Below are 19920 nucleotides of genomic sequence, written 5' to 3' on the forward strand. Positions count from 1 at the left end.
GCAATACTCCAGGAAGAAGTGGAGCTCACCAACCAAAAGTTGATATCTGGAGGTAGCCTATAGTGGATGGTCCTCAACTCGCCTATCTATACCTGCGTGGCATGAAACACAACGCCCCAGGAAAAGGGACGTCAGTACGAAGAATGTGCCGAGTATGTAAGGCAGAAATGAAAGGTAATAATAAGATACTATCTCAGGGAGGGATAAAAGTCAACTTATAACCTCTGACTTGCCGTTGAGTGCCATAACATATAGAATAAGACCTGTCTCGTATATATAAATAAAACTACAATATAATAGTTTCGATTACATCATTCTCTTGACGTTAACTGTCCAACTGATCAGTGGTAACTGCCCGACCGTCCGTAGCACAGTGGTGACTGCCCGACCGTAGCTCGGTGGTAAATGTGTGTAACGACCCGGCCGGTCGTTTCAGGAGTTATAGCCTCGTTTCCCCCATTTTAGTTTTTTTTATTCTCTTAAGCTATACTATGATCTATCGGGTTAGTTGGTTTGGGCCAGAGTGGTTTCGGAGTGGAATGAGACACTTAGTCTCTTATTTAAAACCTTAAGTTCGAAAAGTCAACTGGATGTTGACCTATGTATAAATAATATCGGATTTTAATTCTAGTGGTTCCGTTAGCTCCGTTAGGTAATTTTGGACTTATGAGTGCGTCCGAAATGTGATTTGGAGGTCCGTGGTAGAATTAGGCTTAAATTGGCAAAATTGGAAATTTTGGCAATTTCGGTCGGCAGTGGAAAATCTGATATCGGGGTCGGAATGGAATTCCGGAAGTTGGAGTAGGTTTGTAGTGTCATTTTTGACGTGTGTGCAAAATGTGAGGTCATTCGGACATGGTTTGGTTGGTTTCGGCATCAGTTGCCGAATTTAGAAATTTAGAAGTTCTTAGGCTCGAATTCGAGGGTAATTTGGTGTTTGAATGTTGTTTTGAGTGATTCGAAGGTTCGACTAAGTTTGTATGTTGATATATAACTTGTTGGTATTTTTGGTTGAGGTCCCGAGGGCCTCAGGGTGATTCCGGGTGGTTAACGGATTTGTCGAAGTTGGAAAATGCAGCTGAAGCTGCTGCTGCTGCTATTTTTGCACCTGCGGAAGAAAGCCTCGCAGGTGCGGGTGACGCTGGTCTAGGCAAGATGTGCAGGTGTGAGTTATAGGTCGCATCTGTGAGCCCGTAGGTTCGAAATCTGGGGCGCAGATGTGAAAAGGGCAATGCTGGGTAGGCTTCGCAAAAGCGGAGGAAACGCACAGATGCGCCTTCTCAGGTGCGACGTGTTTGCCGCAGATGCAGAGTCTAGGCACGTAAGTGAGCTACGCAGGTACGGCTCCTTGGACCGTAGGTGCAGTCGCACGAGTGCGAGAAAATGGCCGCAGGTGCGAGAAGCCTGGGCTGAGGGTACATATTGCACACTTCGCGAATTTTTGGGCATTCTTCACGATTTCTATTCGGATTTGGAGCTTTTTGGAGAGTTTTGAAGAGGGAATCAAGGGGGTTTTCATTGAGGTAAGTTACTTGAGCCTAATACTCGTATATATGGTGATTTTCCCGTTGTTTAATCATTATAATTAGTGAAAATTAGGGGTTAGGGCTTGTGATTTTTGGAGAAGTAATTTAAAGATTTGAAGGACTAAACGATATCGGATTTTGATGAATTTTGTATGGTTAGACTCGTGAGTGAATGATATTTCTAGTTTTGTAAATTTTGTCAGATTTCGAGACGTGGGCCCGGGGGCCGGGTTTGAGCAAATTTCGGGTTTGGGTATAATTTTGTAGCTTTTCTTGTGAAATTCATTCCATTAGCGTATATTGATGGAATTGTACTGATTGTGGTTAGATTTGGAGCATTTGGAGGACAAGTCCAGAGGCAAGAGCATTTCGGGGTAGAGATTTGACCGGTTTGAGATAAGTAACGATTGCAAATCTAGTCCTGAGGGTATGAAACCCCGAATTTTGTATCATTCTACTATTTTTAGTGACGCACATGCTAGGTGACGAGCATGTGGGCATGCACTGTTAGGGATTGTGACTTGGCCCGTCCCGTAGCAACTGTAAAGTTGCATGCTTTGTTGAAACTATACGATACTTATATGTTTTAGAAAGAGTTTCCGTAAATTGGGCTGAATGCCATGTTCGGGCCTTGCGCCAGTGCTGTTTGGACCCTTAGGGGATTTTTCTTACCATCCTCTCATTGTTTTCGATTGAAAATCCATACTCGGTCATGTTTATACTTTTTAATGCATAACTCACTTTTATGACTCTATTTTGATGCATATAAATGTTTTGGGCCGAATGCCCCGTTTTACTGAAATGCCTGAGTGACTTGAGAGGTTTATGACTAAGTGAGGCCATGACTAAGTGAGGCCGAGGGCCTGATTGTGAGGATGAGTATGGATTGGGGCTGCCCTCCTACAACATACTTTATTATTATAGCACGTGAGTTGTCCGTGCAGCACATGAGTTATCCGTGTAGATTATAGCGCGTTGGCTGAAGGAGCCCCTCCGGAGTCTGTACACACCCCCAGTGAGCGCAAGTACCTACTGAGTGTGTGTTCCGAGTGCCGAGTGCAGAGTGAATGGGAGGCATGAGTGATTGTAAGGTATGCCCGAGTGGCAAGAGTGATTTTCAGGTATGCCTCAGTGGCACGAGTGACTGTGAGGTTTGCCCGAGGGGCTGTATATGAGTGATGTTTTGCCCGAGGGGCTGTTTATGATTTCATCATTTTTTTGCTCACCTTTGCATTTTTTCTCTATTTGAAAACTGTTGAAAAATATCTTTAAATGATTTTTACTGGAACTGGGTTTAAACGAGATATTTTGATTCAAACCCTGATTTTAAAATCATGTGGTATTTTACTGATATTTTCTGATATGAACGTTATATGCTTTATTACTCGTCACTACTGCTCAGTCTTTATTTATTGTTGTTACTTACTGAGTTGGTGTTTTCACGTTACTCCTTGTACCTTGTGTGTAGATCCAGGTGTAGCTGGACACGGTAGCGGTTGTTGATTATTTTGGTTGTAGAATTTCTCGGGGATAGCAAGGTAGCTGCTTGGTGACCGCAGCCCCTGCTCTTCTCCCTCGTTTCTTCCTCTAGTTGTATTTAGCTATTTTCCAGACTGAGTTAGCCTTGATATTGTTAGACAGATTGTAGTAGATGCTCATGACTAATAACACCCCGATGTCGGGTTTTTCTTTTCGCGCTTTTATTTTGATTTGAACTCCTTTACGAAGGTTTTTATGTTAAATTATCTTTGAAATGAAAACATTGGTTTGTTTTGGAAATGAGTCGGCTTGCCTAGTTCCACGATAGGCGCCATCACGACAGGGGTTAGTTTGGGTCGTGACAAATTGGTATCAGAGCCTAGGTTACATAGGTCTCACGAGTCATGAGCAGGTTTAGTATAGTCTTGCGGATTGGTACGGAGACGTATGTACTTATCTTCGAGAGGCTGCAGAACCCTTAGGAAAATTTCACTTTCTTGTATTTTATTGTGCGAAATTGATTCAGCTTGAAACATAACTCTTTGAATTCCTTCCACGCATTCATATGCGCACATGAGCGCTCGATATCAGTTGTGCATCGTCGGCTTGTTATTCTATGAACGAGGTTCGAGGTGTGTATTATGTGTTTTGGTGATGGGCTAGTCTGGAGGACTTGAGGCCAGGTTTAAACCGTAGTTTTGGCTCGGGAGCTTCAGTTGTAACATGTACATTTGGACTCATATGTCTGGTAATACCCCTACGAGTGGAATTCGTGGCTCGATGAGCGGTAGAATGGCTTTGTGATGAGTATGATGTAACTGTGGGATGTGTTAAGACGATTTGAATGTGACGAGAAGTGTTTCCTTGAAATGTAAAGGAAGTCCATTGAGCGCTTGGTTTTCATTTTGATGTGACGTACGATCTCGAGTGAATGCTTTGAAGGATCTTTCACGTTGTTAAATTTTGGGGCAAATTAAATTCTCATGTCTTGTCAATGAGTTTGGATTCAAGAAGAGTAAGTGATTGTGTAGTAATTATGGTTGTGAATGGGTATTTTTGATGTTGATAGCTCGAGAAAGATGATCTTCGAAAAGACTTAAGAGTCGGTAACATTTTATTGGTTCAGGTGCGACAGATATACATTTCGATTTGATGCAGCAGTTGGGTAGCAAAGTATGAATGAAGACATGACGGGAAGCGTTTCGCGGTGGTTGAAGTACTAGCAGGTCAAGTAGGAGAAGTAAAGGTTGAGAAGTTTCTTAAAGGAGATGATTTAACCGAAGTAAGAGTGGTAGATTAGCATATGAATTCACTAGTAGGATAGTCGTGTGCCTTGAGAAAGTGTAGAATGGTTTGGAATCGTGTTAGTATGTGAATCGGCATGCCGACTCTATTTGGAGTGATGATTAGTGTACAAAGGAAAATTGAATATGGCAGAAAAGAGTGTGTTTGAAATAAGTAGAGGCGAGAAGATTTGATTATCGTGTCAGGTGCAATATGACTTGAGTTCGGAAGGTATTGTTGATGTCAATAGGGAAAGTGCATACTTATACAAATGGTGGGCGAGCATGAACTCAGGAGAATTTACAGATTTAGTGGTCGTTGCACTCAGTGCAGTGTCATTGGAAGATGTCGGCAAGGAATTCCACATGTGGGTTATCTCCTGTGTGCAACTAGCGGTAGCGTGATGTTGATGAAGCTTTTGCGAGGAATATTACTTGCTACCCGATAGGAGGTCGCGTATGTGATTTTGGCTGGAGATTCAGAATGTTCATGAAAGGCTTAATAAAAGACTTCGAGAAGTCTGGCAGCTTAACGGTGCGAGACCTTGGTAATTGAGAAGGAAAAATCCTTACGGGTTCTAATTTTATATAATTGCAGCTTAAGGCTAAGTAAGGGAGTATGCTATCGACGAGTTGATTGCACTGTTATAGGTCATATTAGTTTCGGTTCGGGGTATACCGGTGAATCAGTTATGACTTGCAGAGGTCGAGATCGAGGATGACTCAGGTAAAGGAATTTCTGGACACAAGTTGTATTACTCTTTATGGTTATAGGAAGACCATAAAATAATTGAGTGGTTATTCACAGAGAATGTAGTGTACATGGAGCGGGAATTTTCTCGGTTGCGTAGGAGTGTGAGTTACTCTTTATTCCCTTGGATGTTGGTGTGCTAATGGGGCACAGGTCGTTTCGGTCCGTTTGGTTGGTTAATTCGAGATTTGAGTAGAGTGGATGACTCTCGAGAATGGTTCCAATGGATTCAAGATTTATAAATATGGCTAGAAAACTGGGAGTTGCATTGAACGATGTTGAGACTCGTGGAATCTTATATCATTGTGAACTATGCATTTCAGTATTAAGAAGGTGAAGGAAACAGTTTTAGGTTCACATAAAGTCTCTTCGAAGTAAGCATTTTTGGTTGTGAAACCTTTGGGATACATAAAAAGGGAATTCGGCTGCTTATAAGCCTTAGAGCGGCGTGATTCTATGCTAGAGTTTGTGGGGTAAGTTTTAGTTAAGGATAGTAGTGTTCTAACAAGGAAAAAGTAGCAATTTGAAGGCAATTTAGAAAGAACTTAGAGGAATAAGATAGCTTGGTAGTAGGTTGGGTTAGCACAGTAATGGGTATGATCGGTTCTTTGGGTACTTATGATGTGGCTAGTATCTACAGGTGTTTCGCGGTAATGCTCTCAAATTTGGCAACCTGTGTGGCTTGGTGGAGTTAGAGGAATTCAGTTCAGATAGCTTGGTTATGTGCAAATGGATTTCAAAGTGTTCATGATGGGTTCTACCATGGTTTGAACCGGATATTTTCTACCGATGTACGAAACGTGTTGTGTGTTATGATTTCATCCTAGAAAGAAGCAAGAAAGAGGTTTCTAACTAATAAGGTATGTAATTTGCTAGTGACTCAGAATTGATAATGGAATTCATATGCTTGTCATATGATGGCATAATAGATGTGGTGTGTTGTGCGGGAATAGGATTTACATGTACAAGGTCATATTTCAGTTTTGAAGAGAATGACATAAATTCTTAGGCAGCATGAACGGTTTTCGATGACCAGGTAAATGATATTACTATCTGGTATAGCTTGATGAGAGTGTACATTTCAGAAGGGGCAGTGTGTTTTGATTTATGGGTACTTCGCTGGTATTGCGGCACTCTCCTGGTTGATCGACTGTTGATATTCAAATTTTTGCCAAGTGGCACGGAAGAATTTTAAAAGTATTTCTTGTGGGATGACTGTGTATGAGAGATGTGTTAGGCATTCGTGCGGTGGAGGTTGAATCAAATATGGTGATTCATGTGTTCTATGGAATTGGAGATTGGGAGCTCTCAGGAGCAGATTGTTTCATGGTTGTAGACTGTGAAGTTGTGGTCGGAGCTAGCCAGATGATAGAAGGTGTTATGATTCCGTCATTGTGGACTTTCGGAGGTTGTTTATCTATTGGTGGCTAACTATAGTTGATTTGGGGCCCATTCGTAGGCCCAATTAGGATGTGTATTCTACACCGAGCCGGATTGATTGGCTCCATACTACTATTGTTGAAGGATGTGCCATTCGGTTGATGTGAAGCTTATTCGTGTTCTGAAATGATCTGTGATATACTCTTCTATGCTACGAGGAGTTGTGATTCATTGGTTATATGCACATATGGTGCGGTTCTATTGTGGCCTTATAGCGTAATTTGAGCAAAAATAGTATTGGATATTGCTTGGTTGATGACGTATTGGTTATGTTCTTTTGGGTTTTATGTGGCATGGTGTCGTTTTCTTCTCCGTGGTTATGGTAATGCACTTTGGGTACTTGCTGTCGAATTGTGCATGGTTATTGATTTTAGCAGGGTGGCTTGAGGTGTTTCATATGGACCAGTATTTGAATAGGGTCGCGTATTGCAGAAGAGTTATGTGGAAATATGATCCCTCGTGTAAGATTCATGTGTTATGGTTCTGCGGTGTGTGATGGGTTCTTAGCATTGCGTCGGGGTAGTACTCATCGAGCTTGCAGAACGATTCTCATGTTTGGGTTATTGTTACGATTGAGTATATTTGGAATATTGTTATCTAGTGCACGGATTGCACGGGTCGTGAGTGGTCTTGTTGGATAAGACGAGGTCATTGGGACTAGAATGGATGCTATCAGATTTGATTATGGTATAATTGGGAGGATAATATTGGAAGTCGGCTTTGAAATTGGCTATAGTTCTTATAGAAGGAACGAGAGCTCCATGACCTGTCGGTCTAATGAATGGTTATGAATTCAGTATGTTTCTTTCATCATCGACAGTGTACGAAGGTTTTAGAATGAGGTTTTGTCTGATATGAGGTTTATTACCAGCACTGGGTTGATTTGAGTCGATACTGTGATTTGAAATCATTGCTTCGAGCATTCGAGCTATGCGGTATTTGAATTTGAGTATTTGAGTTATGGTTACGGCTTTTGTTACAGCCTGTTCATAATTATACAGTATGTAGATGCAAACTTCTAATCTTATAAGAAATTTCGGATGTCGAAAATTTGATTCGAAGGCTTGTGGGCTAGGTTGAATTGAGGCATTTCAATTATGTTGTGCTATCGGACATGTATGAGATAAGGTGACGTTGGATCACCCCCGAGTATGTGCATGGGAAAGTTACACAACCATTTCTTGGCGTTTGGAACAACTCTCGACACGTTCGAGGACGAACGTATGTTTAAGTGGGGGGGGGGGAGGGGGGGAGATGTAATGACCCGGCCGGTCATTTCGGGAGTTATAGTCCCGTTTCCCCCATTTATGTTTCCTTTATGCTCTTAAGCTATATTATGATATACCGGATTAGCTGGTTCGGGCCCAGAGTAGTTTCAGAGTGGAATGAGACACTTAGTCTCTTATTTAGAACCTTAAGTTGGAAAAGTCAACTGGATGTTGACCTATGTGTAAATGATCTCGAGTTTGAATTTTGATAGTTCCTTTAGGTGATTTTGGACTTAGGAGTGCGTCCGGATTATGATTTGGAGGTCCGTGGTAGAATTAGGCTTGAATTGGCGAAATTGGAAATTTTGGCGATTTTGGTCGGCAATGGAAAATATGATATCGGGGTCGGAATGGAATTCCGGAAGTTGGAGTAGGTTCGTAGTGTCATTTGTGATGTGTGTAAAAAATTTGAGGTCATTCGGACGTGGTTTGGTTGGTTTCGGCATCGAGGGTAATTTAGAAGTTCTTAGGCTTGAATTCGAAGGTAATTTGGTGTTTGAATGTTGTTTTAAGTGATTCGAAGGTTCGACTAAGTTTGTATGTTGATATATAACTTGTTGGTATTTTTGGTTGAGGTCCCGAGGGCCTCGGGGTGATTCTGGGTGGTTAACGGATTTGTCAAAGTTGGAAAATATAGCTGAAGCTGCTGCTACTACTATTTTCGCACCTACGGAAGAAAGCCTCGCAGTGCGAGGCCGCTGGCGCTGGTGCATGTGTGGAGTACGCAGGTGTGGGTGACGCTGGGCTAGGCAAGATGCGCATGTGTGAGTTGGAGTTCGCATCCGCGAGCCCGCAAGTGCGAAACCTGGGGCGCAGATGCGGAAAGGGCAATGCTGGGTAGGCTTCGAGAAGCGGAGGAAACGCGCAGATGCGCCTTCGCAGGTGCGACGTGTTTGCCGCAGATACAGAGTCTGGGCGCGTAAGTGAGCTGCGCAGGTGTGGCTCCTTGAACCGTAGGTGCGGTCGTGCGAGTGCGAGGAAATGGCCGTAGGTGCGAGAAGCCTGGGCACATGGTACATATTACACACTTCGCGAATTTTTGAGCATTCTTCACGATTTCTATTCAGATTTGGAGCTTTTTGGAGAGTTTTGAAGAGGGAATCAAGGAGATTTTCATTGAGGTTAAGTTACTTGAGCTTAATACTCATATATATGGTGATTTTTCCGTTGTTTAATTATTGTAATTAGTGAAAATTAGGGGTTAGCGCTTGGGATTTTTGGAGAAGTAATTTAAGGATTTGAAGGACCAAACAATGTCGTATTTTGATGAATTTGATATGGTTAGACTCGTGAGTGAATGATATTTCTAGTTTTGTAAATTTTGTCAGATTTCGAGACGTGGGCCCGGGGGCCGGGTTTGGGTCTAATTTTGTAGCTTTTCTTGTGGAATTCATTCCATTAGAGTATATTGATGGAATTGTACTGATTGTGGTTAGATTTGGAGCATTTGGAGGCCGAGTCCAGAAGCAAGAGCATTTCGGGGTAGAGATTTGACCGGTTTGAGGTAAGTAACGATTGTAAATCTAGTCCTGAGGGTACGAAACCCCAAATTTTGTATCATTCTACTATTTTTAGTGACGCACATGCTAGGTTACGGGCGTGTGGGCGTGCACTGTTAGGGATTGTGACTTGGCCCGTCCCGTAGCAACTGTAAAGTTGCATGCTTTGTTGAAACTATATGATACTTATATGTTTTAGAAAGAGTTTCTGTAAATTGGGCTGAATGTCATGTTCGGGCCTTGCGCCAGTGCTGTTTGGACCCTTAGGGGATTTTTCTTACCATCCTCTCATTGTTTTCGATTGAAAATCCATACTCGGTCATGTTTATATTTGTTTAACGCATAACTCAGTTTTATGACTCTATTTTGATGCATATAAATGTTTTGGGCCGAATGCCCTGTTTTACTGAAATGCCCAAGTGGCTTGAGAGGTTTATGACTGAGTGAGGCCGAGGGCCTGATTGTGAGGATGAGTGTGGATCGGGGCTGCCCGCCTGCAACATACTTTATTATTATAGCACGTGAGTTGTTCGTGCAGCACGTGAGTTATACGTGCGGATTATAGCGTTTGGGCTGAAGGAGCCCCTCTGAAGTCTGTACATACCCCCAGTGAGCGTAGGTACCTACTGAGTGTGAGTGCCGAGTACTGAGTGAATGGGAGGCATGAGTGAATGTGAGGTATGCCCGAGTGGCAAGAGTGATTGTGAGGTATGCCCGAGTGGCACGAGTGACTGTGAGGTTTGCCCGAGGGGCTATATATGAGTGATGTTTTTCCCGAGGGGCTGTTTATGATTTCATCATTTTTTTTTGCTCACCTTTGCATTTTTCCTCTGTTTGAAAACTGTTGAAAAATATCTTTAAATTATTTTTATTGGAACTGGGTTTAAACGAGATATTTTGATTTTAACCCTGATTTTAAAAGCATATGGTATTTTACTGAGATTTACTGATATGAACGTTATATGCTTTATTGCTCGTCACTACTGCTCAGTCTTTATTTATTGTTGTTACTTACTGAGTTGGCGTACTCACGTTACTCCATGCACTTGTGTGCAGATCCAGGTGTAGCTGGACATGGTAGCAGTTGTTGATTATTTTGGTTGCAGATTTTTCGGGGATAGCAAGGTAGCTACTTGGTGACCGCAACCCCTGCTTTTCTCCCTCGTTTCTTCCTCTAGTTGTATTTAGCTACTTTCCAGGCTCAGTTAGCCTTGATATTGTTAGATAAATTATAGTAGATGTTCATGACTAGTGACACTCCGATGTCGAGCTTCTCCTTTCGCACTTTTATTTTGATTTGAATTCCTTTACGAAGGTTTTTATGTTAAATTTTCTTTGAAATAAAAATATCGATTTGTTTTGGAAATGAGTCGATTTTCCTAGTTCCACGATAGGCGCCATCACGACAGGGGTTAGTTTGGTCGTGACAATGTGTAACTGCCCAACCGACCGTAGCTCGGTGATAAATGATGATGCATATAATACTATTATGAACATTAACATCTTTATCAAGTACCTCAATAGGGAACTAGATACATACTTAGGCATGCTTGAATATCATTTTATAGGAATGAATAACGTAGACCTTCTTAGTTACTAAGAGTAGAACCATTTATGAAATAACATTAAGTTTACGTATCATTACTTGGATCATGCCAAAAGAAAGAAGGATTAACCTTAACATCCCTCAATATTTTATGGCTCGCTGTTATTGAAATCCGCAGATAGATACGAGTCTGCTCTTAGTTTTTGCGGATCAACCAAGAAAATACAATATCTCCCTTCTTCAAAAGATGTTCCTTAAATTTGAAGTGAATGGAAGGAATTGGAATTAACTCCTATGTTTCCTTCCTTTAGATACTGCCACCGCCAACTATCTATTCTCAAAGTCTCATTTTGATTCATGCCACCTATTTTAATGAATGTATGAGTCACAATGTTTCCAAGGCAAAAGCTGCCACGTGAGGTTATTTATCCAAGGATTTTTAATTATCTCCCACTAAAATTCATTAATTACTCAATTATTCACATAATTAAGAATTATCTCAAATTGCTTAAAATACTACTCACTTTTAACATACTTTACACACCTTACTATCATGGTTATGTGGTATCTTGTATGACACTAGTCCATAAATACCGGGTATTATAGCTTAGACCGTATTTTATCCCAAATTGACAACCCTCAACGAAACTCATTTTCTTTGATTCATTTACCTTTTAACCTTCACGGCACTTACTTATCGCCTGTTATAAATAACATAAATCCTTATAACCTCAAAAATAATCTCATTTCCGAGTCTATGTTGATTAACTTACGACGAAACCTTAACATACGAAATGCGGGATGTAACACTCTTGTCTTGTTTATGAAAAAGAATGATGGTTCTATGCGAATGTGTATCGATTATCGCCAGTTGAACAAGGTTAGGGTGAAGAACATGTATCCATTGTCACCTATTGATGACCTATTTGATGAGCTTCAAGGTTCCAGAGTGTTCTCTAAGATCGACTTGTGTTCAGGCTATCATCAGTTGAAGATTCGGGAGCCATATATCCCGAAGACTGCTTTCAGGACTCGGTATGGTCATTACGAGTTTCTTGTGATGCCTTTTGGGTTGACCAACGCCCCAGCAACATTCATGCACTTGACTCCTTCGTCATTGTATTTATTGACAACATTCTGGTATACTCCCGGAGTCAGGAGGATCATGAGCAACACCTGAGGACTGTGCTTCAGACCTTGAGAGAAAAGAAGTTGTATGCAAAATTTTCAAAGTGTGAATTCTAGTTAGATTATGTGGCATTTTTGGGTCACTTAGTATCGAATGAGGGGATCAAGGTAGATCCGAAGAAGATTAAAGTAGTGTAGAGTTGGACCAGACCGTCCTCAGCTACGGAGATCCAGAGTTTTCTTGGCTTGGCGGGGTATTATTGTTGATTTGTAGAGGGTTTCTCGTCTATTGCATCACCTATGACCAAATTGACCCAGAAGGGTGCTCCGTTCAGGTAGACCGAAGATTGTGAGGGGAGCTTTCAAAAGCTCAAGACTGATTTGACTACAGCCCCAGTGTTAGTGTTGCCTACCCGATCGGGGTCCTATACGGTGTATTGTGATGCATCACTCATTGGTCTCAGCGCGGTGTTGATGTAGGACGGTAGGGTGATTGCCTACGTGTCTGGATAATTGAAGGTGCATGAGAAGAATTATCCTGTCCACGACCTTGAGTTAGCAGCTATTGTTTATGCCTTGAAGATCTGGCAGCACTATTTGTATGGTGTTCCTTGTGAGGTTTCACTGATCACCGGAGTCTAAAACATCTGTTTAAACAGAAGGATCTTAACTTGCGGGAGCGGAGATGGTTGGAGCTGCTTAAGGATTATGAGATCACCATCCTCTATCATTCCGGGAAGGCCAATGTGGTGGCCGATGCCTTGAGTCACAAGGTGGAGAGTTTGGGCAGTTTAGCATATCTACATGTAGCAAAGAGGCCATTAGCCTTGGATGTTCAAGCCCTGGCCAACCAGTTTGTCAGATTGGATATTTCCAAGCCGAGCCGAGTTTTGGCTTGTGTGGTTTCTCAATCTTCTCTTTATGATCGTATCAGGGAGCGTCAGTATGATGACCCTCATCTGCTTGTCCTCAAGGACACGGTTCAGCACGGTGATGCCAAGGAAGTCACTATTGAAGATGACAGTGTATTACGGATGCAGGGCAGGCTATGTGTGCCTAATGTAGATGGTTTGTTTGAGTTGATCCTCCAGGAGGCTCACAGTTCGCGATACTCCATTTACCCAGGTGCCGCAAAGATGTATCAGGATTTGAAACATCACTATTGGTGGAGGCGGATGAAGAAGGACATAGTATAATATGTAGCTCGTTGCCTAAATTGTCAACAGGTGAAGTATGAGCATCAACGACCGGGTAGATTGCTTCAAAAGATAGAGATTCCAGAGTGGGAATGGGAGCGGATCACTATGGATTTTGCTGTTGGAATCCCACGGACTCAGAGGAAGTTCGATGCGGTTTGGGTGATTATGGATAGATTGACCAAGTCAGCTCATTTCATTCCCGTGGTTACTACTTACTCTTCGGAGTAGCTGGCTCAGGTTTACATTTGCGAGATTGTCAGGCTTCATGGCGTATAGGTATCTATCATCTCTGACCGGGGTACGTAGTTTACATCACAGTTCTGGAGAGCCATACAACATGAGTTGGGTACTCGTGTGGAGTTGAGTACAATATTTCACCCTCAGACGGACGGACAGTCCGAGTGTACTATTCAGATATTGAAGGATATGCTTCGTGCGCGTGTGATTGATTTTGGGGGTGCTTGGGATCAGTTCTTGCCACTTGCGGAGTTTGCCTACAACAACAATTATCAGTCGAGCATTCAGATGTCACCGTATGAGGCTTTGTATGGTAGACGACACCGGTCTCCATTGGGTTGGTTCGAGCCGGGTGAGGCTAGGCTATTGGGTACAGACTTGGTTCAGGATGCCTTGGAAAAAGTTAGATTGATTCAGGATAGACTTCGTACAGCCCAGTCCAGGTAGAAGAGTTATGTGGATCGGAAGGTTTGCGACGTTGCATTCATGGTTGGGGAGCGAGTCTTGCTCTGGGTTTCGCCCATGAAGGGTGTTTTGAGGTTCGGAAAGAAGGTCAAATTGAGTCCTAGGTACATCGGACCTTTTGAGAATCTTGAGAGGGTTGGAGAGGTGGCTTACAAACTTGCACTACCACCTAGTCTTTCTGCAGTTCATCCAATATTCCATATTTCCATGCTTCGGAAATATCACGGCGACCCGTCTCATGTGTTATATTTTAACTCAGTCCAGTTGGACAATGATCTATCTTATGTTGAGAAGCCAATGTTCATTTTGAATAGGCACGTTCGAAAGTTGAGGTCGAAGAACATCGCTTCAATGTAGGGGTGTTCAAAACCAAACCGAAACCGAAAACCGAACCGAAACCGAAACTTAATGGCTTATTGGTATCGATTTAACGATTTAACGGACGGGGAACGGATTGAAATTTTTTTATTAACGGCTTATCGGTTTGGGGGGCGGATTATTCAATTTTCTTAACGGATAATCCGTTAACCCGTTAAGAATATATATTAAAGATTAAAAACCTTTCCACTTCTTCCAGTACTCTATCTCTAAGTTCTAACGCCTAATTCCTAAATAATCAAAATCCTTACGTACTATGCATCAGAAGATCCCAGGCTTGGATTAGGTTAGCTTATTCTCCCACCCTACAACAAGATTGTTTAAGTTGATGTCTATGGTTCACCTCTGCTTTTGTTTTTTAAAACTAATGCATGTTGTCTATGTTTAATAGAAGAACAACAGTGTTGTGCCACATCTTTTTTCACTCTATAATACATGACACTACATCATTCTTATGTAGGCGTTAACAGACATGTATGTCTGGACTCAATGTATAATTTTCTATTCTGAATTTGTATGTTAGGCGGTCAGCAAACAATTAATACACGCAATATAGATTGAATTAGGCCAATAAACCGCCCAATAACCGCCCGATAAGAGCTAAACTGATACCAATCCGCCTGATATCTTATCGGGTGGCTAGCGGATTAATACATTTAAAAGCCGATAACCGTTAAGCCAAACCGTTAAGAGTAATTAACCGCCCAATCCGCCCGATAAGCAGTCCTACTTCAATGAAGGTTCAGTAGGAGGGGAGGGGGGGTCATCCAGTCGAGGAGGCGACTTGGGAGACCGAGCATGATATGCGCAACAATTATCTTCATCTTTTCACCACTTAAGGTATGCCTCTATACTCGTTCGAGGGCGAACATATATTTTAAAAGGGGGAAGATGTAACGATACGGCCAGCCGTTTTGAGAGTAGTATCCCCCAACCCTTATTTATCACTCCCTCTACTTCATTTAGTGATTATGTAACTTTCCAGGAGGATTTGTTTTTGGTTAGAGTGAAATGGGAGACATAGTCTCTAAAATGGAAGCTTAAGTCGTAGGAATTGACCGTAATTTGAACTGTGTGAAGACAGCTCCGAAATGGAGTTCTAACGGTTCCAATAGCTCCGTAGGGTAATTTTGGTCTTAGAAGCGTATTCAGATGTCGAATTGGAGGTTCGTAGGTCATTTTAGCGACAATTGGCGAAAGTTGGAAAATGGGATGATTTTTGGGAAGTTTGACCGGGAGTGAGCTTTTTTATATCGGGGTCGGATTCCGATTCCGGAAGTTGAAATAGGTCCGTAATTTAAATTATGACTTGTGTGCAAAATTTGAGGTCAATCAGACTTGATTTGATAGGTTTCGGCCGTCGGATATAGAAGTTTGAAACTTGAAGTTCGTTAGGCTTGAATCGATGTTTAATTCGTATTTTTAGCGTTGTTTGATGTGATTTATAGGATCTACTAAGTTCGTGTGATATTTTAGGACTTGTTGGTATGTTTGGTTGAGGTCCCAGGGGCCTCGGGTGAGTTTCGAATGGTTAACAGATCAAATTTGGACTTGTGAGAATGGCTGATGGCACCAGTTCTGGTGTAATCGCACTTGCGCAAGATTGACCGCAGGTGCGAGCCCGCAAAAATGAGCAATGTGACGCAGATGCAGGGCTAGGGGAATTGGCCAATGGTCGTATATGCGGTGTGAAGGCCGCAGAAGCGGAGCCGCTTCTGCGGAAGAATGATCGCAGAAGCGGACAAGTGCTTGAGGAGGCTTGTCCGGAGAAGCGGACGTATGGGGGCAGATGCGCACCTACAGAAGTAGGATTTGGATCGCAGAAGCGAAAGTTCCGCAGGTGTGGAAGGGTCGACCGCAGGAGCGAGGGAACCGCAAATGCAGGGTAAGTTGTCTCTTCTGTGACACCGCAGATGAGGCTATGTATCCGCAGAAGCAGAAATGCAGAAGAGAACACTTAAATGCAAGGGTTTGCGATTTTTTCTCATTTTAAACATTTTGAGCTCGGGTCTTGGCGATTTTTGAGAGTATTTTTGAGGGATTTCTTATGGTAAGTCCCTTGTTTTTTTAATCAATAATCTTATTTCCGCATTGATATTTCTACCTAGTTAGTATGTATTTAAGGTAGAAATTGGAAGTTTGAGGTTAGGGATTTAGAGAGTTGATTTGAGGAATGGAGTGGCGATTTGGTGTCGGATTTTGGCAATTTTGGTATGGGTGAACTCGTGGTCGAGTGGGTGTTCGTAGTTTGTAACTTTTACCCGATTCCGAGACGTGGTCCCGAGTCGACTTTTTGGGCCGAATTTTGAATTCTTTGCTAACGTCGTAGATTTATTATTTAAATTAGTTTACCGTAGTTATGTTCATGATATGTAATTTCTTTTGGATAGATTTGGGCCATTCGAAGTCCGAAAATTGAGGGAAAGCATCCTTATCGATTGATTGATTGAGCGAGATTTGAGGTAAGTGACTCGTCTAACCTTGTGTGGGAGAAATTCCCTTAGGATTTGGTATTATTGTAACAAAATGTGATACGTGAGCGCCGTGTACGCGAGGTGACGAGTGCGTACACGGGCAAATTATGAAATTTTGGTTCTTGGTGAGTTGTCTTATTTTAAATTCATTAACTGAGTTTCCTTAGTACATGTAGTGATCATGTTTAGCCTAGTATCACATGTCTACGTACCTTAACCCTTACTTGCCAATTTGTGCAACATGCTTAGTTGAATTATCTTCTTTCCCTTGATTTAAATTAAAACATTAACTGTACGTTTTCTTGCCATAAATTCATTGTTCCTTCGGTTATATGGTGCATATTTACTTTGGGACTACAAGGCAGTTACTCGGAGGATCCCCCATATACTGTATATTTACTTTGAGACTACGAGGAATTTACTTAGGAGATCCCCATGTACTGCATATTTACTTTGGGACTACAAGGCGTTTTCTCGGGAGATCCCCATGTTTTGCATATTTACTTTGGAACTACGAGGCGGTACCTCGGGATATCCCCTCCCCCCTGTCGTGCATATTTACATTTGGGACTACGAGGCGGTACCTCGAGAGTGCCCCTGTTGTTTACCTCTATTTACTGTGCTGATATTTTCTGAAATTTCTTATTGTTTAAATTCTCACTCAAAATATTATTATATCTTCTGCCTTTCTATTCTTTTAAACCAATAGGGTCGTGACCTGACCTCGTCACTTCTCTACTAAGGTTAGGCTTGGCACTTACTGGGTACCGTTGTGGTGTACTCATACTACACTTCTGCATATCTTTTTGTGCAGATACATGTTCTTCCCACCAGACCAGATACCAGTGAGTTAGACCGCATGTGGAGACTTCAAGGTATATCTGCCAGCATCCGCAGACCTCGGAGTCCTCTCTATCTTTACTATGTTATTTTTCTTATCTTTTCTTTAGACTCTGATGTATATAGACACTTAGTATTTGCTTTTAGAAGCCTGTGACTTATTTTCACTGGCTTTTGGGCATTGTAATTATTGAATGGCAGTTTTATAATTATTTTATGTGTTGAGAATTGGGCTTCAGTTTTATATTATGTATTTCTGCAAATCCGTTTGGCTTACCTAATCTTAGAGAATATGTGCCATCACGACATCCAACGGAGGGTGAAATGGGGTCGTGACATTAACGAGCAAAGTTAGTATCGCATTGAGCAAATGAGCTATGAATTGAGTTTCGATTGAATGACTAGGTTCGATTGAATGACTAGGTTCGTTAGAGCCTTTTTAGTGAAAAATAAACTGCTAGCGTAAACAGTTCTGGTGCACACCTTTAGCGACGGAAATTGGACTTTTAGCGACCAGATTAATGTATTTATTGGGCAGAAACTTAAGGACCAAAAATGGTCATTTCCTTCATTTCGTTTTGGATTTTTGGAGGACGGTTCTTGGGCGATTTTGAGGATTTCTTCAATACTTAAACTTGAGTAAGTGCCCTATATCCGAAAGTGATTATATTTCATAAATTCATGGTTATATTCATCATTTAATTCAGATTTAAATGGAAGAAATTGGGATTTTTTCAAAATCTTTTAAAAACGGAAAATTTAGATTTGGAAGCCGAGTTGCTATTGAAATTTGATAAAATTGGTATGGTTGAACTCGTATTGGAATGGGTGTTCGGATTTCGTGAAAATTCTATCGGATTCCGAGAGGCGATCTCCGCATTGACTTTTGGTTGACTTTTTAATGTGAAATTTTAAGTCGGCGTTTTATTATCCGGAATTATTTATGATGAATTTTAATGAAATTATGCAAATGATTTGGATATATTTGAGATGTCCGGAGGTCAATTCAAGCAAGAAAGATATTTTGGAATATCATACTAACTTTAAAGAGGTAATTATCTTGCCTAACCTTGAGTGGAGAAATTATCCCTTAAGCATTGAGTCGTATGTGCCATTTGTGTAATGTAAAAGTCGTGTACGCGAGGTGACGAGTACGTACTCAGGCTTATATGTGCAAATTGTATTTGTTTAAAGTCATAGGAATTCTTAAATATTAAACTAGAAAATTTGCCGACACTTATTAAATCCTTATTTGTCATGGCTCGTTCTTTGTTTGTCGAATTTGTTTTATATGATAGTTTGGTGTGATTGCTACTTTGATTTCTATGTGAATTCCGTGTGCTTGTTGAGTTGACATTTTTTGAAAATAATTATATTTTGGACTTTCCACCTGCAAATCATTTTAAAATAAGTTTAAATGGAGACATTAATATATTTATCGAAAATTTAGATTTAAGAAGAGGTTGTTCTTGCTGAGTTATTTTTCCATCATTGCGGTTGCATATTTACTTTGGGACTACGAGGTGTTTACTCGGGAGATCCCATTGTACTGCATATTTACTTTGGGACTACGAGGAGTTTACTCGGGAGATTCCCATGTACTGCATATTTACTTTGGGACTACGAGGCATTTATTCGGGAGATCCCCATGTCTTGCATATTTACTTTGGGACTACGAGGCGGTACATATCCCCCCTGTTGAGCATTTACATTTAGATTTACGAGGCGATACCTCGGAAGCTCCCCTGTTGTTTACATATATGTGTTGTGCCGTTACTTTTCTGTATATTTCTCGTCGTTCACTCATCAGTCATTTTATTAAATTATTTTGTCTTCTGTCTTGTGAATTGCCCGTACGGTTGGGATAGAAATATGGGCACGAGGTGCCGTAAGATATGAAAGTGGGCTGAGATCCGAGATTTTTAGGATTATAAGTTTAGATGTTAAGCGGTGATTTTTACTTGAAATAACTTATATTCGAAAGATCTTATTCGAAGGAATTATATTCGAAAGGTTTTATTTGAAAGAATTATATTCGAAATATATTTATTTGAAAGAAATTATATTCGAAGGATTTTTACTTGAAAGAAATTATATTCGAAAGATCTTATTCGAAAGATTTTTATTTGAAAGAATTATATTCGAAATGTTTTATTTAAAAGAATTATATTCAAAAGATATTTATTTGAAGGAATTATATTCAAAGGATTTTATTTGAAAGAATTATATTCGAAAGATATTTATTTGAAAGATTTATATTCCTAAGGTATTTATTTAGAGAAAGTATATTCGGGATATATTTAATTGAAAAGATTACATTCTAAAGATTTTTATTTGAAAAACTTATAGATAAAAGAAGTATATTTTGAAGGACTTGATTAATTAGTTGTACGTGTCTTTATTATTC

The sequence above is a fragment of the Nicotiana tomentosiformis genome, chromosome 10, assembly GCF_000390325.3.
Source record: "Nicotiana tomentosiformis chromosome 10, ASM39032v3, whole genome shotgun sequence".
Classification (NCBI taxonomy): domain Eukaryota; kingdom Viridiplantae; phylum Streptophyta; class Magnoliopsida; order Solanales; family Solanaceae; genus Nicotiana; species Nicotiana tomentosiformis.